The following is a 20472-nucleotide window of genomic DNA, read 5'->3' as shown; positions in this document are numbered from 1 at the left end:
CCGAATCCCCTAGTGCTGCGACACTCAAATACCTAGATTAACCCCAGTTCCCCTCAGCCTGAGGCACCCTAAAAATACCACCCGCAGAGAGACCAAATTTCCTAAACCTCGGAGACCCTGAATACCTCCGCCTGGGAGCTCTTAAAACTCTTCCTCCTCAAGACCCTAACTGTCCTGCCTATCGGAGCCCTAAAGTCCCTTAATAAGAAACCCCCGATTTCCTCAGCCTCACAGATCCCAAGTTTTCTCACCGTGCGCATTCTACATCAGACAAAAGATCCCCAGTCCCCTCTGTCTGACGACCCCAGTTACTTCAGCCCGTGGGACCCAGATCTCCTCAAGCCGAGCGACTTCTCCCTTAGACGTAGATCCTACGTTATGCCCAGATTTTTCTGAGTCCCCAGGAGGAGATCCTCAAAACCCTTCTTGGAGAAACATTCCCTCTGCTTCACTGGAACAGAGCCCTGATTTCAGCCTGACCCCAGTACAGCAGTTAGGGGTTTCTGGGTCTCCTCGAGGATCCCTCCGTCACCCACAGACACATCCCTCCCAGTGCCTTCCCTCAGAGCGGCTGAATTGTAGGTGAACCAAAGAAACCAAATCTAGTTCATATTAGGCTGATCTGTCATATCTAGTCAGGATCCGTCCATCCCACCAATACCCTCACCCTGACTTTCCCCTCACCTTCCTACCCTGGACACTCCACCCAAGGCAGGCAGCTCAGGCTCTGGACAGTGGTCTGGGCTATCTCAGCACCTTCTTCTTCCACAGGCACCTTGGCCTTGAGCACTCCAATGGCCATGAGGCCAAACAGATCGCCAGAGGAGAGCACTGAGGGAGATGCCGGGAGAACAGAGCGGAAGCCCACGGTGAGAGGTGGAGGCGGCAAAGCTGGGCTCGAAGACAGCTCTATAGGAAGGACATGGCGCTGGTCCCTGAAGCACCACAGACTGCTTGCCTTGGCAGCTGAGTGAACTTCCCTGTGACCATACACAGCATGGGAACGCCTGGTCCTGTCTGAGATGGTAGGGTGGAGAGGGACAAAACGGGACACTAGCTTCTCAACTGCTCTGTGTCCAGGGAGAGTTAGGAAAATGCTCAGTGTTTGTTCAGTTAAGCAGGACACAGTCGGGAAGGAACGTCTTCATCCCTGTTTCACACAGACCATCCAGGAGCTTCAGGCTATTCCCTGCTCAAAAGGTGGAGGAGAAGGCCCAGCTCTAAGGTCTGACTTAGATTAGTAAATCACTGATGAATTCTATTATTTTCCTTAGGACAAAGATGCTTTCAAAGACATCTCCGTATACTTCTCCAAGGAAGAATGGGAAGAGATGGGAGAATGGGAAAAAATCCGATAAAGGAATGTGAAAAGAAACTACGAAGCGCTGATTGCTATAGGTAACAGGAAGTGCTGGGCGCCTGTGAGCCTGGGAAACATGAAACAGGTCTTCACCCTCAGTGTTCACTTGGCCTGCTCTTAGGTGGCTTCACCTGCTCACAGTTCCCTTTTGTGTGGAGACAAACCTGGAGGAAATGTTTGCAGTTCTGCACCAGAGGGAGGGTGACCCTGTAGTGCAGAGCTCACCTCTTGCCTTGTTCTAGATTCCCCCAGCACATCCTACAGATTCCCTGACTTTGTGACACTTTCCATTGCTTCTATGCTTTGTTTCCCCTTCTTAGAACAAATGTTTTGCCTCTTTCCAGGTTTCAGAGCCACTCGACCAACTTTCATGCATCCCCGCAGGCAGGTCATCAAGCCCCAGGTAGATGACACTGAGGATTCTGATGAAGAATGGACACCAAGGCAGCAAGGTGAGAGGCCAGGAGGGTGTGGACGTGTCTTCCTGAAACCAGCCTGGGCTTAGGTCTCAACTACATCTTAGCCATTAGCAAGGAAAACATAATTTTCAGCATTCCCAAGTGGCTGTGGCTGAGTGTTGACATTAGCCTGAATGAAGATGAATGTATAGGTGTTCCAGTGTAATTCTCAAAAGTTTTATGGTCAAAATTTATCATTATTTTAAAAAAGAATTATCTTGCTAAACATTCTTAGTGAAACGCAGTTAAACAAACCTTAGAAATAAATTCACCAAACAGATTGGTTATTGGTTATTGGATTAAATCCCTTCAAAGAGGAAATGATTAACATATTATGTCAAGATACATTATTTATGTATGTATATAAAATAAAACCAATGATCTTCTTACTCTAACGTTAAACTAATTCTTTATTTTGATTCTGGGAAAGGATTGGAGAGAACTATTTATTCTCCATGATCTTTCCCACATTTCACTGACCAGAGATGGCATCAGGTAAATAAAATGAAGTACACTTATTATAAAATAGAAGTGAGCAGCTCACTTCCTCTTCTGCTGCTCAAACAATTTAGCAGATTTAATCTGCATGACTGGAGAAAACAATTTAGATAGTTCTATGATTCTCCAAATATGGATTTCTGTTCTCCAAGGTTTTTAAAAATTATTTGCACTGGGTCTTTGTTCCTGTGCACGGGCTTTCTCTGGTTCCGGTGAGTGTCTTCTCGTTGCAGAGCACGTGCAGGCTCTGTAGTTTCTGACACACAGGCTTAGCTGCCCCGCAGAAAGTGGCATCTCCCTGGACCAGCCATCGAACCTGTGTCCTCTGCACTGGCAGGCAGATTCTCATCCACTGTGCACCAGGGAAGTCCCTCTGTTCTCTGAGGTTATTAAAACTAGGGAAAGGGACATGAAAACCAAACATTTGGTTGTATACAAAGGTTTTGACATGAGGAGAGACTCTTCATAGTGAATACATACGCCTCGGTTCACCATACGCCTGCTCGTCTTTATTTACCTTTTTAACAGTTTCTGAGTGTATGGCACACTGCTGCTAACTACGTACACGTTAGTGTTAGTGGCCGCAGTGCTAATCGCTCAGTCATGGCTGACTCTGGGTACCCATAGACTGGAGCCCACCAGGCTCCTCTGTCCATGGGATTCTCTAGGCAAGAATCCTGGGGTGGGTTGCCATCTCCTGCTCCAGGTGATCTTCCCAACCCAGGAATTGAGCCTGCATCTGTTGCATCTTCTGCATTGCACGTGGATTTTTTTACCGCTGAGCCACCGGGGATATATACACACATTGCTGTACAACAAATCTGTAGAAATGTTACATCTTGCGTGACTGAAGCCCTAACCCACTGAGGAACAATTCTCCAATCCTTCCTCCTCATAGCTCTTGGCAACCACCATTATCTTTTCTGTTTCCATGGATTTGATTAATTTAGATCCCTCGTAGAAGTGGAATCAGGCAATATTTGTCTTTTTTGATTGGTTCATTTCACTTAGTATAATATCATCAAGGCCCATCCATGATGTAGCATATGACAGAATTCTTTTTTAAGGCTAAAAAGCATTCCATTGTGTGCCTGTGGATATAAGAGCTACAACAAATATCTTATATATATTCTCTATCTTTTATCCCCAATGGACATTTAGATTGTTCACACATCTTGCCCATTGGGAATGATGCGGCAAGGACCATACATTTGCCCACTATTTAGGCAATATCTTGCTTTCAATTTTTTATGGAAACACACTCTTGAGTGGGATTGCTGGATCATACAACAGTTCTAACTTTCTGTGGAAATTCCATACTGTTCTCTATAAAGCTTGCAACATTTTACATTGCCAACAATAGTGTATAAGGGTTCCAATTTACCCATATCCTTACCAAACTTGCTATTGTCTTCTTATACATATTGCCCATCACAGAAGGTCTCAATTACTATTTCCCTATTGATTAGTAGTATTGAGCATCTTTTCATATGTTTGTCGGCCATTTGTGTATTTTCTCTGGAGAAATGTCTATTCAATTCCTTCTCTCACTGTTAGTCAGCTCTGACTGCCATAACATAACAGACTGCATTCCTTAAACCACAGAAATTTGTTTCCTTACAATGTGGAGCATGAAAATTTGATATCAAGGTGCCATCATGGTCCATCAGGTTCTCTTCCTGGCGTACAGGTAGCCTTCATACAGGTGTATGCTTATTAATATCTTATCAGATGCATATTTTATAAATATTTTCTACTATCCTCTAGGTGGCCTTTTCAATTCTGCTCAGTGTCCTTTGCTGCACAGAGGTTTTAAGATTAATCTCATTTGTCTATTTTTACTTTTTTCCTAATCCTTGTGCACTTGGCACCATATCTAAGAAATCATTGCTGATTCAATGTCGTGAAGCTTCACCCTTTTTGTCTTCTAAGGGTCTTATCAAGTCTTGCATTTAGGTCTTTAATCCATTCTGAGTTGATTTTTCTTCAAGATGTAAGATGTTCATTATTTTGTATATGGTTATTTTGTATCCCCAGCACCATTCATTACAGGGATTAAACTTTCCCCATTATCTTGACACCCTAGATGAAGATCATTAGACCATGTATCCAAGAGTTTATTTCTGGCTGTCTATTCTGTTCCATTGATTGACATATCTGTCTTTATGCCAGCCAGCTTCCTCAGTGGCGCAGCAGGTGAAGAATCTGCCTTCAGTGCAGTCGACACAGGAGATGCGGGTTCAATCCATGGGTTAAGAAGATCCCCTGGAGAAGGAAGTGGGAACCTTGTCCAGTATTCTTGCCCGAGAAATCCCCTGGACAGAGGAGCCTGGTGGGCTACAGTCCAAAAGGTCACAGAAAGTCAAGAAGACTGAGCGACTAAGCACACATGTTTTGCCAAATCCACATTCTTTTGGCTCCTGTCCCTTTGTAGTGAGTTCTGAAATCTGAGGCCTCCAGCTTTGCTGTTCTTTCTAAGATTGCTTTGCCTATTTGGGGTGCTCTGGGATTCCGTGTTAACTGTTGGATGGATTTTCTATATCCGTAAAAACTTCCATTGGGATTTTAATAGGAATTGCATTGAATCTTTAAATTGCTTTGGGTGGTATGAATAGCTTAATAATATTAAGCCTCCAAATCCATAAACATGAGACACCTATCTACTTATTCATATCAGACTCCTTTCAGCAATATTTTTTAGTTTTCGACATATAAGTCTCATCTCCTTAAGTTTATTCCTAATTACTTCCTTCTTTTCAATGCTATTATAAATAAGATTCTTTGTCCAGTGGCTAAGACTCCACACTCCCAGTGCAGAGAACTTGGGTTCAGTCCCTAGTCAGGGAACTAGATCCCGCATGCCACAACAAAAGAACTGGAACAAACAAAGAAATAAAAATAAATATATATATTTTTTAATTTAGCTCTTGACTATAGTTTTAAAAAAATAAATAATAAATAGGATTGTTTTCTTATTTTCCTTTGTGCAATGGTCATTCTTCATGCACGGAAAGATATTTGAGTGTTGATTTTGTACCGTGCAACTTTCTGTGCAGGATTTTTCTGTGTGTGGATTTAAAGATTTTTCTGCACATCAAACCATGCCCCTGTGAGCAGACATAATTTTACTTCTTTCTTTCCAAATGGGAAGTCTTTTGTTTCCATTTCTAACCTACAGTGCTGGCTAGGAGTTCTAATATTATGGTGAACAGAAACTTGATAACTGGCATCCTTGGCTTTTTTTTTTTTTTATCTTTTTCACTGATGACTGATGTTAGAGGTAGACTTTCAATATATGATTTTTTTTATATTGCAGTCACTTCCTCCTATTTCTACATTGTTGAGTACTTTTGACATGAAAGACTAGTAAATTTATTAGATATTTTATGAACATCAGATGAGGCACAGATGAAGTTTCATTTTTTTTTTTTTTTTTTAATTTTAAGAAAATTATGTAATGCTCCCAGTGGAACCATGGGAGTTGATGATACAGAAATCATTTTCCATTCCTCCTTTGGTAATCATTGTCTTTGTCACTCTCTGGCTTACAATTATGTGTCCTTAATTAGAATACCCAGAGTTTGGAAACATTTACCAACCAAATCCCTGATTCTCATCATTTTTTAGGTAAACCTTCTTCGATGCCCTTCAGAGTGGAGTACAGTAAACACCGGAATGTGAGTATTTCCCAAATCCTGTTGCCAAAATATCCTCCTCATGGATCCAGTCACAGGTGAGAATAGGAGAAAACACAGAGATCTTGGAGACCGCAGCCTTCCTGTCCTGAATCTTTTGCACAATGTCTGATATCATCACCATCTTTGCACTTAGTAAGAACAACAACAGTAGTAGGCGGTTCTGTTGTTACATTATTTTCATAATACTTCAGACTCTAAGTATTTTATGTGAATAAACTTACTTAAACCTTAAATGAATCCTACGGTATCTATAAGTAGGTATATAGCTATCACCATTATAGATACAAAAAAAAGGTAAGAAACATTTGATTATATGCCTGAGACCACAGTATCACTGGAAGTGCAATCTAAACCAATGCACGTTCTCTAAACCCCTGACAAACTGATTAAAGCTTCCATAGTTCTATGAAGCTTATTCATACATCTTTATATCATTCATCTCAGATATGTTTTCAACCTCAGTTCCTTTGTGCTTTGCTAGGGAGGGATATGCTAAGACATCTGACTAATGGAAGCTTAAGGACATGTTGGACAGTTTGTAGAGTGGATGGTCCAAGATGAAGAAGCTTAAGGACATGCTGGGCAGTTTGTAGAGTGGACAGTCCAAGATGAGGAAGCTTAAGGACATGCTGGGCAGTTTGCAGAGTGGACAGTCCAAGATGAAGAAGGAGAGAGGATCCCTACCTCAGAGCCTCTCACTCCAATAAGAGGAAGCAACTTGCAACCCTGAGAAGCCTCAGGTTTATGACTGAAAAGAAACAAATAAAAAAATAACAGAAGGACTTCACATAGATTACTTGCCTTTGAGTAGAAACTCATCATCTGGGCATCATTTCAAATGCTCATTCTTGTAGGAGGGAATAACAACTCCTTCCTCTGAGCTCTAATAGGCAACTCTCCTGTTTGGAATCATGTGTTTCGCCTGCCCCTGTGTTGTGAACTTTGAGAGCCTAGCCACACCCATTCATTCTCAGACGTCCAGGCCCAGCTCAAAGCCCCTGAGGTCCCCCTGAATGTTTTGTGAGTGAGTGACTCCAATTTAAGCATTCATCTAGGAGTAGAAAGGTCAAAGAATGATGAAGATAGAATCTGTGCGTTACACTTCAAATATAGATGCAGTTTAGGGAATAAATTGATACCAGGGATGTATGTGCATGTTCTTACTGTATTAAATAGCTCACACAACAATTTGTTGAATGTTATTAAATTTCATGTCCACTATAATATTAAGAATTAGCCTGTATACCAATTCATGGACCAGGAAACTTAGTAGAACCAGCTAGTCATACAGCCTTGTTCAAGGAGAACTGACAAGACCAGCTACTTTAATTCCAAACATTGTCGCTAGCACATGGCAACCTGCAACGTTCATCTCATTTTCTTTATTGTCTAAATGTGTTTCTGCCGATCGTCTTTCCTCTTCTTAATCTCATTGCTCTGTCACCTTATTTTTCAGATGTGTTTTGTCCACTCTGTAATTTTCCATGCTTCCACGTCCATCAAAGGGCCACTAGTTAATAGAAACACCCCGTATCTCTCTACGAGCCCTTACCCTCTTCTTTCCCTGACCTCCAGCTTTTCTCCCTGCCTTGCTCTCACTTTTATGGAGAAAGTTGAAGGGGAAGAACCTTATGATATGAATTCTAGTTTTGATTCAGTATCCACCTAGGTCCTTTTTTTACTCTCCAGTGTTCAGACCCCTCCCCCCCACACCCAATCAGGTATTTCCAAGAATTGTCAAAGTACTAACTAAAGTCATGCATGTGAAAATACTTCATAAAGTCCTAAAGAACTAAAGAAATGCATGTTGTCTTTTACTCACATGAAAGAGAATGTCCAGGGCACCATTAAGTAATGAATCTAGTTTGAAGGAATTGCCGGGAGCAGCAAAACCACTGAAGAAAAGTGGAGCCAAGCAGGCTCAGAAACCAGTGCCCCATCACAGAAAAGCAAGGACCCCTGGACAGCTCCCCAGACAGAAAATCGGTAAGAGAAATTTAGGGAGTTCCTCTAATTAGTTCCTCTAATTCCTGTAGAAAAACTAATAAGCATGGCCTAGGTGTGTGGCCCGGACTATGGGTAGGCAGGGTTTAAGCTGGACTGATCTGAGACATGAAGTTAGCCCTGGGGCCTTGGGAAAATCTTATACATTTCTGAGGTCCTGATTGCTATCTGTAAAGTGAGGATAAGGATACATGACTCATACAGTGCTTGAAAGCCTTACATTAAATGCAAAAGTCTGACACATACAAGTAGTTCAATAAATCCAGCTGTGATAATGGAAACCGTGCTTTGTTAGTGTTCATGTCCAGACCTCTGCTCAGTGCCTTACGTGTCATGTGCCCTTAACATATATTTTCTGAGTAGATGTGTGGTTGAACTATTTCCTTAGTAGGAAGGTTGGGAAGTTAAACCTACTAACGGGAAGTGCAGGATGCTATCACTGAACTGGGCATCTGTGGTCAGTGGAGCCTCAGTCTCCAGAACCTGTAGTTAAAGGGAGAAGAAAGAAAATAAAGAGAAGGGACTCCCTGGTGGTTAAGTGGTTAAGACTCCACGCTTCCACTGCAGGAGGTGGGGGTTCCATTCCTGGTCAGGGAACTAAGATCCCACAAACCATGCAGTAAGGCCAAGAAATAAATACTGTAACATTAAAACATAAAATTACAAAAGAAAAAGTTTGAAAAATACATGTAAGAACGTTTTAACAAAGTGTATAGATAGACAGGTAGGAGATCTCACACTTTCTGATAAAACAGGGAGTAACTCCCCAGACCCCACCAGCCTTCCTTAGCTTCTGTTCTCCATCTTAGAACTCAGAGGAAAGGAGACTGGAGTGAAGAGGTACAGTCTACGGGAAAGAAAGGGCCACGTGTACCAAGAGGTCAGCGAGCCCCAGGATGACGACTACCTCTGTGAGTGACCCCGCTGGCCCACTCACGGAGAAGGGGCTACGAGCCCTTGGTCCACTAACCTGAGCTCACCATTTGGTCCCCCGGCCATCCCCTTCCTCTATGACATGGGGTGCAGGATCGAGGCCAAATGCCATGAATGCCCTAGTTCTTTCTGAAGGTCGTTACGACCAGAAACATCACTATAACTCCTCTCATCCCTGTTCTCACCTCCAGATTGTGAGAAATGTCAGAACTTCTTCATCGACAGCTGTGCTGTCCATGGGCCCCCAACCTTTGTACAGGACTGTGCAGTGGAAAAGGGGCATGCCAATCGCTCAGCCCTCACTCTGCCCCCTGGGTTAAGCATCAGACTGTCGGGCATCCCTGACGCTGGGCTTGGAGTGTGGAACGAGGCATCCGATCTGCCACCGGGCCTGCACTTTGGCCCCTATGAGGGCCAGATCACAGACGATGAAGAGGCTGCCAAGAGTGGATATGCCTGGCTGGTGAGAAGCACCCGTTTCCCTGTCCTTTGGCCTCTAACCGCTTGTATGTGGTGGGGGGTACTTCATGTCTACATGGGAGGACACAGATGGCGATAACACGGTCGGCAAAGACACAGTCAGCCCTGTGTACTGTGTGTCCTGGGCGTGAACACAGGACTCCCATCTAAAGGTCAGAGGAGAGGTGGGAGCACAGTGTACAGACACTCTGGACCTCTATCTATAGGCCAGAGGAGAGGTGGGAACACCTTGGTACACACTCACAGGACCTCTATCTAAATGTCAGCGGAGAGGTGGGGCCACAGTGTACAGACACTCAGGACCTGTATCTAAAGGTCAGAAGTGAGATGGGAACACCTTGGTACACACTCACAGGACTTCTATCTAAATGTCAGAGGAGAGGTGGGACCACAGTGTACAGACACTCAGACCTCTATCTAAAGCTCAGAGGAGAGGTGGGAACACAGTGTACAGACACACAGAAGTGACTCCTCCCTTATGGAGCCCTTGCCTTCAATGAACCAAGAGACTCAGACTTGGAATGATGAGTAAGGAGCTTACCGTGTGGTCCGACTGCCAGTTGAATCCATGCAGGCTGAAAAGCACCAATGACTACACAGGGAAATAGCTCTTCTATTGCTTCCTACCAAAAAAAAAAAAAAAAGAAATAAAGAGGAAAGCTTGTAACTCTTTCTCTGACCCTCAGATCACCAAAGGGAAGAACTGCTACGAGTATGTGGATGGAAAGGACACGTCTTCGGCCAACTGGATGAGGTGAGTGCAGTGAGTCTGCAGTGTGTAGACATTGAGACTCCCTCCATCCCACGCCCCTTTCCTTCTCAACCCAGCTCCCTCAACAGCTTTCTCATCTCCTTTCCTCTTTTCCCTCCATATCATTCTCTTTCATTTCAAAAGATACTGGAAAGAAGGAAATAAAAATATGGCATGTGCCGTCAAGATACAAGTCTATTTGCTGAACAAAACTGGTGGGCTTGAAAAAAACTTGAGGAGTCTAGATTCACCAGGGACACTTTAACTGACTGAGTGGACACTTATCACGCCCTTTATGTTTCAGTTTAGACAGTGAACTTCGGTACTGAAGCAGACCACACAACCCATGTCTTTTTGGAGAACATACTGCAAACAGACATTAGCCAATTGATTTTAGGAGCAGTAACCTTACTTTTTCTATCTTTGAGTAACTGCCCACACCAGGATGACCTAACACAGGAGACCTTGACTCTCTGCGGGCAACAACCTCCTCAGGCTTGGTTCCCGTGAGAAGTGGGCCCTGAGGCCTCAGAAGGAATGGGGGGCAGCTTGGTCCTGAGCAGGGCCATTATCTGAGGGCCTCTCCTTTCATCAGGGCAGGCAGACAGTGAACAGACTATTACTGTTCCATGTCTCAAGCCATATCAGAGCTCTCTCCAAGTTTATGTGGGAGAGGGTGGGCAAGCTAATAGGACCCTGGATACACATGGGGAGATGGGAGAAAGCCTCGGGAGAGACGGCAGGCTGGGGTGAGTGCTGAGGGCTGCATGCTAGCCAAGGAGCACCAAGTCCTGTGGATGAAAGAGAACTTAATTCAGAGTTTAGAGGAGCTGGAGGTCACCAGCCTCATGGACAGTCCATGTGGAGATGAGTCTGGAACTGGGCTCCGGAAAATGGCTACTTAGGTAAGGAGAGAGAAGCATGGGAATTCCCATCGCCTGGTCCAAGGTGTGAACAGAAGGTCCACATGAGGGGCGGCCTCAGAGACGGAAGGCAAGGAGCTGGGCATGGGCGGAGAGTGGAGAGCACTCATCCCCTGAGGTTTCTTTCCCTTTCCCGGCCTCGACCGCAGGTATGTGAACTGTGCCCGGTACGACGAGGAGCAGAACCTGGTGGCCTTCCAGTATCACGGGCAGATCTTCTACCGAACCTGCCGGGTGGTCAGGCCGGGCTGTGAGCTGCTGGTCTGGTACGGGGACGAGTATGGTCAGGACCTTGGCATCAAGCGGAACAGCAGGGGGAAGAGTGAGCTCGCGGCCGGGAGAGGTGAGTGTCTCTCCTCATCCAGCACCCCACCCCATCCTGGGAGCCTCGTGGTCCGATTTCGAAGCGGAGGTCAATCCAGTCCAATGTCAGTTGAATAGAAATTAAAATGCCTCAGAATTTGATTATTTTCATATGATTGTTAGGAAAAATTTTTATATTAAAAATGCTAGTTCTATTTTTTAATATTTCATGCAAAAAAATGTGCAACATCACCTTCTGCTGAAAGGCTTAGAAGCAAAAAGCAACATTTCTAGCACCTACCAGCTCTCTGCCCTTTATTTGTTTCTGCTTCATTTCCTCCCATTTCTAAGCGACACGTGTACAGTGATGCGCATTCAGTTACTGTTCCAGTCTGTTGTCATGTGAGTTCAGGCTCTGTGCCAGACGGGGCTCCACGCACCGAAACAGACAGAACCACTGCCCTGGGGCAGCAGGGGCTTCATACCAGACAGGGGCTGGTGCTGAGGAAAACCAGCGCAGGGAGCGTGACTCGGGTCAGCGTGAGCAGAGGGTGGGGTGCGGTGCAGGACGGTGCGGCAGGGTCTCTGCATTGATAAGACCTGCGGGGAAGGATTCCAGGGAGGAGAGCAGCCAGTGCCACAGCCCCAGGGCGGGGAAGAGAGGCCATGCCAGGGGTCGCGGGAGGAAGCACAGAGGGAGAGGAAGGAGGCTGGACGGGACACGGAAGCCTCAGGGCCTGTGTCCACGTGCAGGCCCCAGGGGTCCTCCTGGGTGACACAGAACAACCGCAGGTTTTCAGCTGCAAGCGGCATGTTCTCTGTGGTAAGGCGATGCTTTGGTTCTTTGGGGGGATGAGGCAGCAGTGAGGAGTCCCCTCAGAAGTTAGTTCATTGCCAGACATGAGGGCAGAGTGGGCTGTCTGAAAATGCTTGGGAGTGAGAGTGTGAAGAGTCTGGCTGGAGATGTATTTTTCAACAGGGTTTCCTAGTGCATGTTAAGTGGATTAAACCTAAATGAAATAAATGAGGTATGAGTATTGGTGAGGCTTGAGAAAGGATATGCCTTTATTTTATGATTTATGGGAAACTGAAAGAGGAGCAATTTGTGAACCAGTTTGGGCAGCAGGAGCCAGACCTGTAGTCAGTGGGACTTGGGCCGCTCGGTCTCATCCAGGCTCAAACCCACTTCCTGCAGAGATCGGCACAAAGGCTGCTCTTTGAACAAGGAGCCACAAAGTCAGATTTACCCACATCTGCTGTAACCACGCCCTGTGCTGCCTCCCATATGCAGAAAGCTCCATTCCAGGCGCCACTAACTTAATAGACCCTTTCACCTAAGTCATCAAGTCTTATCCCTCAGTAGGGTAAATACCTGGGGCCACTGTGACGTGACTTTTCAGACACCTACACGCAGGGAAAGTCCCTGCAGATCCACCTCTATCAGGAGAGACGCTGCCTCTGTTGCAGCTGGAAGGTCCCTATATGGGAGATAAGTAGAAAAGGCCCCTGAGACCCGCTTCCTGGATTTCTGTAGATGTAGAGAATAACAGTGGAATGGAAGAGTGGACTGTAAAGGCACTTGATGGGCGACAGATCGTGCACTGTCAACACTTAGATGATGAGTGGGGAAGGCCTGACCACGGCAAACCAGCTACCTGACAAAAGCTTCCTCTTTCAGCAGAACCGAAGCCCAAGATCCACCCATGTGCCTCCTGCTCTCTGGCCTTCTCCAGCCAGAAATTCCTCAGCCAACACATCCAACGCAGTCACCCCTCTCAGACCCTCCTGAGACCATCTGAAAGAGACCTCCTCCAACCAGAGGATCCCTGCCCAGGCAGTCAAAATCAGCTATATTCCGATCCACACAGCCCGAGCGACAAACCTGAGGGTCAGGAGGACAAGGACAGGCCCCATGCTTTGCTGAAAAGTGTAAGGCTGAAGAGGATTTCAAGGGCCTCTTCCTACTCACCAGGAGGACAAATGGGGGCTTCTGGGGTGCATGAGAGAATGACAGACGAGCCCAGCACAAGCCAGAAATTGAATCCAGAGGACACAGGCACATTGCTCACGGGGGCAGGGGTCTCAGGGATTATGAGGGTCACATGCGGAGAGTGTGGGCAAGGCTCCAAGGACAGGTCAAGTCTCACCACACACCAGAGGACACACACAGGGGAGAAGCCCTATGGTTGCGGGGAGTGTGGGCGAAGCTTCCATCGGAAGTCAGCCCTCATCAGACACCAGAGGACACACACAGGGGAGAAGCCCTATGTTTGTGGGGAGTGTGGGCGAAGCTTCCGTCAGAAATATGCCCTCAGCACCCACCAGAGGACACACACAGGGGAGAAGCCCTATGTTTGCGGGGAGTGTGGGCGAGGCTTCAGTCATAAGTCAAATCTCATCTCACACAAGAGGACACACACAGGGGAGAAGCCCTATGTTTGCGGGGAGTGTGGGCAAAGCTTCAGTCAGAAGTCTGTCCTCATCAGACACCAGAGGACACACACAGGGGAGAAGCCCTATGTTTGCAGGGAGTGTGGACGAAGCTTCAGCGGTAAGTCAGTCCTTATCAGACACCAGAGGACACACACAGGGGAGAAGCCCTATGTTTGCAGGGAGTGTGGGCGAAGCTTCAGTGATAAGTCAAATCTCATCAGACACAAGAGGACACACACAGGGGAGAAGCTCTATGTTTGCAGGGACTGTGGTCGAAGCTTCAGTCAGAAGTCAGCCCTCATCACACACCAGCGGACACACACAGGGGAGAAGCCCTATGTTTGCAGGGAGTGTGGGAGAAGCTTCAGCGGTAAGTCAGTCCTTATCAGACACCAGATGACACACACAGGGGAGAAGCCCTATGTTTGCAGGGAGTGTGAGTGAGTCATGGCCAACAAACCACACCTTAGCCACAGGAGGATTTCTGCAGCCACCCCATGCCTCAGCTCTAAGGGCCCCTAGAGGAGGCCTGCGACCCGTTACTGTCCCCACGAGTATGAGGAGAGAATTCCCAGGTGGTCCAGGGGTCAAAACTCCAATGCAGAGACCCGCGTTCAATACCTGCTTGGGGAACTAGCACCCACATGCTGCAACTAACACACAGCACAGCCGAATAAATAAATATATAATAAATATTTTAAAGAAAGAGTGTGATAAGCACAGAATTATTTCTTAAATAGACCTTCCACTTTCATGACAGGAGAGGAGGTATATAAACCGCAGAGTGTTCTTTAAGTGTTCTGGAGATGTTCATGCCAATTGCCTTCGTGGTTTTTTAGGTCTCCTCTTCTAACAAATTTTGTCTCCAAACAAATCTGAATCCCAGACTGTGTACTCATTCCCCGTTATTACTGACAGCAGTGGGGTCCAGTTAGCTGAACCCCTGGGAAGGCATAATTTTGGAGCCAACTCAGTTAGGTCACTGGACAGTCAATCCTGGGTCCAGAGAGAGGAATGCAGAGTGGAGTCAGAATCACCAGGGAAGGGAATTCCCCGGCCTCCTGGGAAGTGTGGCCTCTCCTCCTTATAGACCCTGACTTTCCTTTGGCCTCTCCTGGTGACACTCTGCTTCCCTCTGACTTCTTTGCCACAAAGGTGAAGGCCACCTGCACGTGAGTGTGTGCGCGCGCGCCTAGCTCAGCATGGACCGTCTGGTCTCTGCCGCTCCCTCGGGGTCATCACAGCATCTGGACTCCAGATGCGACCACAGGGGTCCAGTTCTCAGCCCTGCCCCCAGCAGCTGGTAAGCTGGGGCAAGATGCTCAACCTCTCTGTGTCTCTATTCTCATCTGTGATACGGCGTGAGAGCACCAGCATTTTGGTCTGATGCGTAAGCACAGGCGGAATCTGGCAGAAGCTGGCTGAGAACGCAAGCCCCGCCTTTGCTGTCCTTTGTGTTTTTTTCTTTACTCTTTTTTTTATTTTTTAATAGAAGGATAATTGCTTTACAGAATTTGTTTCTTGCATGTCCTCCAGCCCACACACCGTCCAGGTCGTCAGAGCTAGACGAAGAAGGGGCTGTTCAGGCACTAGGATGCCCTGATGAGCGGGTGTGAGGTCAGGGGTGCTAAGGGAAGGCAACCTCCCTTCCCATCACTGCTGTTCCTGCTGAGCTGGGCAGCCCCAGGGCCCCTCCACAGACAGGCAGGGCCCACAGTCGTCCCCCTGCCGAGCACAGAGCCTGGAGCCGCGTTTGCAGGAAATCCCTGTCCAACCCCCATCCCACCCCCACACGTAGGGTCCTTGAAGCCCACACCGCGGCTTCTCTATGCATGGGCCTCGTACCTGTGCCCGTGCGCTCTGGTCAACGCTGTCGCGACCTTGAAATTCTTACTTGTGGAATAGTTCATCCTTACACTTCCCCTTCATGAGTGAAGTCTGATGGGCCCCGGGGTGCGCTGTGAGCAGAGCAGATGCTCACACAGCACGGGTCCCGGGGTGACCAGGGTGCACAAGGGGACAACGTGGACACAAAGCCCCCCCACCCTGGGTGAGTGAGGGTGGGGACAGCACCAGGAAGCCACGCTTGCTCAGACCCGGGACTGAGCTCCGACACAGAGTGGGGGCAATGGGGTTCTTAAGGTCGACCACACCCTCCCCTCTGTGAATGACCTCTGCCCTGGCCTGGTCCTTCCAGAAGGGGTTCAGGAGGCTGAAGTCCGCCTGGCCACCAGAAGACACCAAGGGGAGAGTGGCTGCGGGGCGGGGGGCGGAGGGCGCGAACTCCAGGACTCGGGGCAACGGCCCTCAGTTCCTGCCTTGGGTCAGGCTGGTGAAGCGTCTCTACATGAACCATGTCAGTGATAACGACCCACTATTATTTTCCTGTTTCTGTCATGCTTTCTTAAAGGACACATTTCCCCATAGGAAGTGAGCCACATAAACTCCCCATCTTCTGTGGCTTCAGGCCAGGGCCACGGGAGGGAGAGTTAGGGGTGGTGTAGGCAGAGGGGCTTCAGCTGAAAATGGTGGGGACCCAGAAACCTGCAGGTGTTTCTCACCTGCACCTCCCACCTGAGCTGGGCCTGGAATCCCAGGGAAGGCTGAGCAGGTCAAAGCTTCTCCCTCCCCTCCCCTCTGCTCCCCTTCCCTCAAAAAGCTGACTCCTGGGGCCAGCCCACAACACCCCCAAATCCTCCATCACCCACAGCCCCACACAGGCCCTCCCTCACAGAAGTGGGATGACCTGGATGGTGGCAGGGATTCTGTGGGACCACAGAGCTGGGAGTCTCAGCTGACCTTGAGCAAGGAGACTGGTGCTTTACACAGCCTCCCAACCCAGGGAGCTGCCAGCAGCCATAAGCCATGATCTGAAGCGGAGCTGGGAGATGGGGAGTGGGGATGCGAGCTCTCTGAAGTCCCATCCTGTCCCCAAGACAGCGGCCAGGCCCCACCTGACACCGTGACTGCCCTGCCCGGGCACAGAGGACACCAGCAGTCATGGGACGGACAGCCAGCTGCCTCCGCCGCACGCTCCACCCTGACCACGGCGGCCCTATGGCTGTACCAGCCCCGCCTGCGCGCGGCTCTGCTTGGCTGCCAGGGCTCGGGAACCCTGGGTGAGTCGGTGAGTGCAGAGCTCCAGAGGCCAAGCCTGTCTTCAGCCACCAGACCTGCCTTGCTTACGGGGCTCATGAGCCCAGCCAGTATCTGAAGCCAAGATGCCTTTGGGAGAATGACACCAGAGACGCTGACCTCAGAGCTCAGACTCCTGAAAACTTACTAAGCTGATTATTTTCAGTCTTTATTTACAGGGGGATATTGGCAGGAAGCAGGGAGGGGAATGACTTCCTTGGTGGTGCTGTGGTTAAGAATCCACCTGCCAATGCAGGAGACACGGGTTCAATCCCTGATCTGGGAAGACCCCACGTGCCGTGGAGCAACTAAGTCCGTTCACAACTACTGCAGCCCAAGAGGCTAGAGTCTCTGCTTCCCAACCAGAGCAGCCACCACAGGGAGAAGTTCAGCACAGAAACGAGAGAGCATCCCCCACGCTCTACAACCAGAGAAAAGGCCCCACAGCAGTGAAGACCCACACAGCCAAAAATAAATAACTAATCTTTTTTAAGTAGGAGGTTGCAGCATTCCCTGCTGATCCAGAGGCTAAGACTCTGAGCTCCCAACACAGGGGGCCACGTTCAATCCCTCGTCAGGGCACTAGATCCCATATGCTGCAAACGAAGGCCCTGCATGCCACAGCTAAGACCCAGCGCAGTCAATTAAATGAATACTGAAAAGTACGAGGCTGTTCATCTGTCACCATAGAAAACTGAAACATTTTAGGAAAAGCAAAAAAAATCTTATTTTGCAAGTGCTCGTGGTTGATTGCAAAAATTTGCTGATAATATGCAGCTGTTTGAAAAAAAGAAATTTAGAAAATACAGAAACTAAAACCCACCCATAAATGTGTGGGGAACATCAATTACTGCAGCATCCGGCCACCACACATGCGAACACACGTGCGTGTTTTTCTTCTGCAAAGAAGCTTTCAGCCTCCACCCCCCTTTCCACCGGCCCCTGCTCTGCTCACCAAGAAGACTGCGCTTTGGCTTTGTGACCGGGGGGTTTCTGTTGAACTCAGGGAGGCGGTGGAGCAGGGCTGGGCGGTTGGGGGCACCGTCTGGCCTGCAGTGAGGAGAGAAGCAAGAGTGATCCCCCTCTGGGTCCAGCAACTCTAGGAGCCTCGGGGAGCCGCCCGGGAAGAAGCCTCTCAAACACCTTCCTTGCAGTCTCCAGAGTTACAGCACGTCCCACGTCTCGGGGTTCGGCTGTGGGTTAACAAGTCCTCTCTTGTTGGACAGAAAAGTGTTTCCACAGATAATCTCACAGATCTTGGTCTAGTTTGGTTCTCTCATTGGACATGGAAAGTTTTTCCACAGAGAATCTTCCTGGATCTGGCCTCGGTTGGTACAGATGTAACAGGCAATACGTTCAGGGCTCAGGGAAGCTAGTTCTGAAGCTCTCTGGGTTTAGGGCTACAGCACCTCCTCACCTCCACCCCTTCCATGGTCATGGAGCCTTCTCGTCCAGAGGAAGGTGTTTGAAAACATCAGCCACAAAGACACATACTGAAGAGGAGAAAGGCCACGGCAGGCGGGGCTGGGTGTTCCTGGGGGAGCAGAGGGGCCTTGGACACTCCATGCTGGACCCCTGCCCCACCGGTTTCTCCTCCTTCTCTCTGGGCATGCAGCTTTCACCTGCGGAGTGCCGGCCAGTGAGGGGCTCCCAAGACACCAAGCTGGGGTTGGCGATGGGGGAGCTGGATGCCAAGGAACCTGAGACCCGGCAGCAGGTCAGTGCACTGTGGACGAGGGCCGGCCTCACTGAGCGGTTAGGCCCGGTGCATTCGGGACACGCTCTCTCGACCCCAGATGGCGACCTGGGTCTCAGGAGGTGGAAGAGAGACCGGGTGGTCCTTCCCGCCTCCTGCCCAGAGAATGACAAAGTCCAGTTCCCAAAAATCGGAGCAGGGTGGGCAGAGTGAGTCTTGGTCTCACAGGGTCCCTGTAAAGAGGGGTTCACTGCTGCCTGGATCCCTCTTGGTTGGTTCCCCTTCTGTGTTGTCTTCACACCAGATCTCGCAAGGACGACGCAGTCCAGGTGCCCACAGCATCACTCGCCCAGGTGCTGACAACCCTCCTTATTTATTATGGGAAGGGAGACAGGGTAGCTGGTGTGACGCTCCCCTGGACCAGAGAATAGACCCGCTAGGCTGAGTCCCTGCCACCTCCTGAGACCCAGGTGGGCATTGGGGGCAGAGCACCTCCAGCTGGGGTCTGGAGAGGGTGTCCTGAATGGACAGGGCCTAAATGTCCAGTGTGGCTTCAGGGGGTATGGGCAAGAGGGGCACGAACTCCTTTCTAAATATTTCAGACAACCACTGTGCTCCTTTTGGTTTTTGGTTTCAGATCTTTTTATATGGTCCATTTTCAGAGACTTTATTGAATCTGTTACAATATTGCTTCCATTTTATGTTTTGATTTTTTGACTGCAAGGCATGTGGGATTGTTATCAAGTCCAAGCTCGCTCTGCATGCCTCACAACAGGCCGATAAATCAGACCCGAGGTGCTGAGGCAAGGAATATGACTTTACTTGGAAAGCCAGCAGATTGAGAAGATAGCAGGCTAATATTTCCAAGAAACCATCTTGTCAGGGTCTGGATGCCAGTGTCTTTTATAGAACACAGAGCAGGGAAGTGAGAAAATACAGTAAAAAAGGCCATTAACCTGGCAATATCTCCTGGAATGGCCAGTCTCGGGAGGAGATGTGTTACTTTCTCCCTCCTGTAGCCATCCACAGGTGGACAGGTCCTGGACAGAGGCAGAGGGGCGGGGTTTCCTGAGGCAGTAAACAGTAGGTATGGACAGTATCCCTGTAGCAAACAGACCAAAAGGAGGCAAAGGTTAAAATAAAAGATATAATTTGAAAAAGAAATATTTTTGACATGGAGTCAGATTTTGTTCTTCCCTGTATAATTCCCCAGACTCAGTGTTCATTCCACAATCTTATGGGAAAAGGGGTGATGATTGTTTTAATTGCTCCATCAGTTGCATCCTTTGGGGAGTGTTCACCATTGGTGACACTGTGCTGAATGTTGAGATTTGTCTTTTGTTGCTCTTTGGAAAGTGTCTACTTCATATGTGTAGACATAAAAATATTTATAATCTAGGTGTTGAGAGTTAAGTTTTTTCAGCAAGAATCTTTTAGGACTTCAAAAATGCAGGCAGCATCTAAAGGTGAGGTATTTGGCATTTTTAATGCATGGGAAGCTGCGAGAGTCATCTCATTGAAATTATTCCTTTTGATACATACCTCATCCTCTGGGGCCAGTATCCTGTCTTTTCCTTCCCGAGTTTCCTCAGGGCTCCCTGTGGGGAGTGGCTGCACTCCAATGGCTGCTAGAGAGAAGGAGGGGGAACCTGGGTCCCCGTTGAGATCATCTCAGCAGAGAGAGCAAGCACGTCCTCTGACTCCAGACAACCTTCCAACGTTCAGGGCCCAGCGTTCAGCCTTCAGGATCCACAGCCGTCAGCTCAGCCACCATGCTCTGCACTTAGCTGCTATCTAGCC

General features: G+C 48.3%; 1 pseudogene; it reads left to right on the top strand.

The window, feature by feature from the left end:
- Positions 1–794: 794 nt before the first annotated feature.
- Positions 795–18885, top strand: LOC136157740 (histone-lysine N-methyltransferase PRDM9-like; annotated as a pseudogene).
- Positions 18886–20472: the final 1587 nt, after the last annotated feature.

This window comes from Muntiacus reevesi, chromosome 2 (assembly GCF_963930625.1).
Source record: "Muntiacus reevesi chromosome 2, mMunRee1.1, whole genome shotgun sequence".
Taxonomy (NCBI): Eukaryota; Metazoa; Chordata; class Mammalia; order Artiodactyla; family Cervidae; genus Muntiacus; species Muntiacus reevesi.
Note: the sequence above shows the minus strand (reverse complement) of the source record. Positions and strands in the feature narration are given on the sequence as shown.